The sequence below is a fragment of the Sciurus carolinensis genome, chromosome 8 (genome assembly GCF_902686445.1).
Source record: "Sciurus carolinensis chromosome 8, mSciCar1.2, whole genome shotgun sequence".
Classification (NCBI taxonomy): domain Eukaryota; kingdom Metazoa; phylum Chordata; class Mammalia; order Rodentia; family Sciuridae; genus Sciurus; species Sciurus carolinensis.
Window position 1 is genome coordinate 72,182,581 of NC_062220.1, and position 5,431 is coordinate 72,188,011.

Consider the following 5,431-nt stretch of genomic DNA (forward strand, 5'->3'; position numbering starts at 1 on the left):
ACTATATAAACAGTCATGCTCAGGAGGGCAAAGGGCAAGCAATGTATTTGCTGGATTGCTCCTGCCTTCTTTCAGTCTCTTCTATAAAGGAGATGAAGCACTTGAAGAAAAGACTGGGGGGTGGGCAGGGGAGTGGAAGTAGGCAAATAACCATGCTCATGAAGTGACTGAGATTATTTTTCACTATTTAGGTAACTTTCAAGGTTTAGTGAAGGTAATTTTTTAATTTCTCTTGTCTGGAATGATCATTGTGTTGATTTTTTTACTTCAAGAATAATTTATTCACTAGCATTATACATTGTATCCATGTATCAAAAATAGCACACTGTACACCATAAACATTCACAATAATGTGTCAATTAAATATTGCAAAGTAACATCATGACACCATTATCAGTCCTATCTTGGTCATCAGTGCAGAGGTGGTTCCTTGGTGAAACTGCCCTTCAGTCGTAGGAGCAGGGGAGGGCACTTGCTTATCATTCCCCTTGCTGGAGTGGAGATAGGGATTATGCATGAGGAAGAAAGAGGAAGAGAGACTGTCCAAGTTTTCATAACTCACTCCCCTTGTGTTTGAAAATATATTATTTCATTATTTTCCAGAACTGATTTCTGGAATATCTATTCTGTGAAAAATACTGGAATGTAATAGGAAGTTCCTTTACATCAGTTTCACCCTTTGATGATACTGAATGACACAGTGGCTTTGTGGAGGAAATAAAGGAATTGATTCATGGTGAAGAAAAAAAATTGCAAAGTAAATAAAGAAATAACTTATTCAGGCAGTCATTATTTTGATCAACAAAACCCAGTCACATAAATGACTACAGAAAGTAAATGGCTTTACCATGAAGCTCAGGGCCTCACACATCTCCATATGGGCTATGTAAGTGAGCTGATCCAAGTCCTTGGAGAAGGCCTTTTGGCCCTCCTGGAACAACAAGATCACAAGAGGCTTACGAGGAGCTGCAACAAGACCGTTTCTCATTCACCTCCCTATGCATGGAGGTGACTGTTGTTACCCAGATTCCCACTGCCTTCTGTGTTCTGAAGAGGTATAAGATTTTCTGCCTCATCCTCTTTGCTGGCTGTAAAATACTTAGCTAAAGCATGACTCCTAGATACAGGGTGTTCTGTCATCATCCAAATTGCAGCCATTAGGCCCCATTTTTTAGTAGCACTAAGTGCAAGGGACACCAGAAGTGGTACCTTTGACCCCTCTTGCTTCTGTAAGTACTAAATTTTTTTTTTTTTTTTTTTTTGCAGTGCTGGGGATTGAATCCAGAGCCTTCTGCTTACGAGGCAAGCACTCTACCAACTGAGCTATATCCCCAGCCCCAGTACTAAAATTTTTTAAGCTAAAAAATGGCAGCTCATTTTTTTCTTTGTTGGCCAAATCTATCAGCTTTGCCTTGGCCAACTCTAAGCAGGAAATTTTGACTTTGTTTAACCCTAATGATATATTTTACCCTTTCTCTTCACCCTTTGCTCAACCTACAGTGTGGATAATCAATAGCCAGTAAACAAACTGATCAGAAGATATGCAAGACTTAGATTCAGAAATAGTAACCATTCTCTAAATGTTATAAGAATAATTTTTGGTCAATAATCAAAGGAGCCTTCTTTCTCCTGCCTAGCTTCAAATTAATTAATAGGTTATTCTTAAATGTCAGGTCAAGATTTGGATCTCTTAAAAGGATAATGATCAGTCAGAAGGATTTTTGTGAGGTTTTTCTTTGGGCAGGGGAGGGTTGCTGCGAAGTGAAACCCAGGGCCCTCACAGGTGTACCTGTGCTCTACCATTCACTACACCCCCATTCCCATCAGCAGGGTTTCCAAAAACATTATTTTCTACTCATGATTAGATATTATCCACACTGGGTTTCAAAAGTCTGGGAAAAAAATAGAGAAACATCAAAGAGCAAGCTCCATAGACAAGTTCTACTCACAATTTCACAGGTGGAAGACCTGTATCTATCTTTTTTACACATTTTGATTAATAATGATGTCAACTAATGATCATTTTGATTTCTTATTTAGTACAATAATAAGAGTCACAATTCCATTATTCTTTATAGGTCATAATAAAGGAGCAAATGGAAAAGTAATGAGTGAGGGTAAACTATAAAGGAACGCTTCACACTACCTTGATGCCTCTGATTGAACATGCCCTAAGCATGGGAAACAGTTGGTTCATCCCATTTTGATACAGCAGCACTGGGGGGAAGTTCACTTCTGTTCTCCAGGAGGGTGAGCAACTTGACCAGACTCCTACAGCTTGTCCTGTCTCATAGATGCCAGGTGGGTATAGAGGTTCAACCACTGGCTGGGCCCCATTTACTTGGGGGTGAGCAGAGGCTGACTAGTCACACCTCCTTGTTTAGTCTTGATGCAGACTGGGGGTGGAGACTCAGCTTCCTGTTGGTCCCCAGTGGCACGGGGCTGAGGAAGGCATTGTGAGAAGGGAACTAAAGCACAGCTGTGACAAGCCCTGCCTGCATGCTTCCACCTTATTAAGTCTCCTTGTGTATAATAAGCTCAGCTCATTGTTGAAGGCTGCTGACACCATCTTGAGAATCAGAGCAGTACCTGTTTCTGCCAGGCAGAGATAGAAGATCAGCTCCTCACTCAGCCAGCCAACATCACCCTGAGGGGGAATCAGGGCTGCTGCTGTGTTCGGCCTGTAAGGTAGAAAATCAGTCTCCCACTCAGCCCTGCTGAAACATGGGAAATGGAGGGGTGCCGTTTTCCATCCATGTTTGGAGGCAGGGCAGATACTGCCAGAAATATTTTTTAGTATGTTGTTGGCACTGTCTGGGATATGTGGGAGGCAATAAGGAAATCCAGGGAAGTCAGTGCCATGTACTCCTCAGGTCCCCAGGTTCCTAAGTGGGTCTCCTTTCTTCTTTCAACCTTCAGTTTTTCTACACTTGTTTGTTGAGTTATGCCCAGAATTTTTTATTTGTAAGAAGGACCTAAAAGGAATGAGGCTACTTCAGTTTGCCCAGAACCAGAAGTCCTTCTTGAAAATACCTTAATAGAGGAAATGCAAAGAAGAAATGAGTTTTTAATTAATATTTCAGCATGAAATCAGAAGCCTATGTAAAATTAGGATTATCAAAAGCCATATGTACTGGGCATCATGGGGCACACCTGTAATTCCAGATACCTGGGAGACTGAGGCAGGAGGATCACAAGTTCAAGCCAGCCTCAGCAACTTAGTGAGACCACGTCTTAAGATGAAAAAGAAAAGAAAAGGACCAAGAATGTAACTCAGTGTATAGCACACCCTGGGATCAATCCCCAGTCCAAAAAAAAAAAAAAAGCACTATTTATCAGTTTCCAAAATTGAAATGTACTTAACTGTATGTGCTGTAACACTCAATTTCAAATGCAATTTGATGCTCTCTTTAAATTCAACCAATGTCAATGCAACATGAAAAAAATTTTTCTACATGTGAGATAGTGTCACAAACAAGGATCAAAATGATCAGATAGGGAAATTCATGCTTTGTATATTTTCAATTTTTATTTATCATTTGTTTGTTTTGGGACAGGGTCTTGCCATGTTGTCCAAGTTGTCCTCCAACTCCTACGTTCAAGTGATCCTTCTGCCTCAGCCTTTCAAATAGCTGGAACTAGAAGCATACATGACACCCCATTCACTCAAATTTTTTACTTCAAGAATGATTACTTTAAATATATTGTGTTGCTATCTTTCAGCATTTAAATTGATTTCATCTAATGTTTATTGTTTGGTGATTTCTCTTCTTTTAATTTTTTTTGTAGCAGGGATTGAACCACTAAGTAATATCCCCAGCCCATTTTTATATTTTATTTAGAGACAGAGTCTCACTGAGTTGCTTAGGTTCTTGATAAATTGCTGAGGCTAACTTTGAACTTACAGTTCTCCTGCCTCAGCCTCCCAAACTGCTGGGATTACAGGCGTGTGCCACTGCACCTGGCAGTTTTTTCTATTATTAAGTAGAGATTTTCTTACATATCCTTGAAATGTATGCTATTGTAAAATGCATTTAGAATGATGTCTTTATCTTTACACAAAGCCCCTGACATTTTTACTAATATCCTATCACCAAAAAATGATGTACCACTTATTATTTTGGTCTTTCATCATTATTTAAATGCAAGTAAGTACTATAAAAAATATAATAAATTATGATTTGGAATTATAATATCTTTAATCAAAATTTTTCCCTCTGCAATTTGCATGTCCAAACTTACTTAGTCATTCCAGGTTCACCAATGCAGAGAAATCATGATATACGCTTAAACAACCTGCAAATGTTCGGCCTATGGACAAAAAGGCTTAGGTGGAAATCCATATGTTGTAAAATGAAATCAAACCTCTACCTCTCACACTGCACAAAACTCAACTCAAAGTGGATCAGGGACCTAAGAATTAGACCAGAGACCCTGTACCAAACAGAAGAAAAAGTAGGCCTGAATCTTCCTCAGGTTGGCTTAGGACCAGACTTCCTTAACAAAACTCCCAAAGTACAAGAAATAAAAGCAAGAATCAATAAATGGGATGGACTCAAACTAAAAAGCTTTTTCTCAGCAAAGGAAACAATAAATAATGTTAAAAGAGAGCCTTCAGAGTGGGAGAAAATCTTTTCCACACACACTTCAGATAGCACACTAATCTCCAAAATTTATAAAGAACTTACAAAACTTTACACCAAAAATACAAAGAACCCAATCAATAAACGGGCCAAGGAACTGGACAGACAACTTAAAGAAGAAGATACACAGATGATTAATAAATATGTGAAAAAGTGTTCAACATCTCTAGTAATTAGAGAAATACAAATTAAAACAACTCTAAGATTTCATCTTACTCCAATAGATTGGCTATTATTAAGAACACAAACAATGATAGATGTTGGCGTGGATGTGGGGAAAAAGCACACTTGTACATTGCTGGTGGAGTTGCAAATTGGTGCAACCACTCTGGAAAGCAGTATGGACATTCCTCAGAAAACTTGGAATGGACCCACCTTTTGACCCAGTTATCCCACTCCTTGGTTTATACCCAAAGGCCTTAAAATTAGCATACTACAGTGGTAGAGCCACATCAATGTTATAGCAGATCAATTCATAATAGGTAGATTGCCTTGTTCCAGTTTTTAGGGGGAATGTTTTCAGTTTTTCACCATTTAGATTGATATTGGCCATGGGCTTAGCATAGATGGCCTTTACAATGTTAAAGAATGTTCCCACTATCCCTATTTTTCCTAGTGTTTTAAGCTTGAAGGGATGCTGTATAAAATAGATCAAGGACCTTGGAATCAGACCAGAAACCCTGCATCTTACAGAAGAAAAAGTAGGTCCAAATCTTCAACATGTCAGCCTAGGATCAGACTTCCTTAACAGGACTCCCATAGCACTAGAAATAAAAGCAAGAATCAAT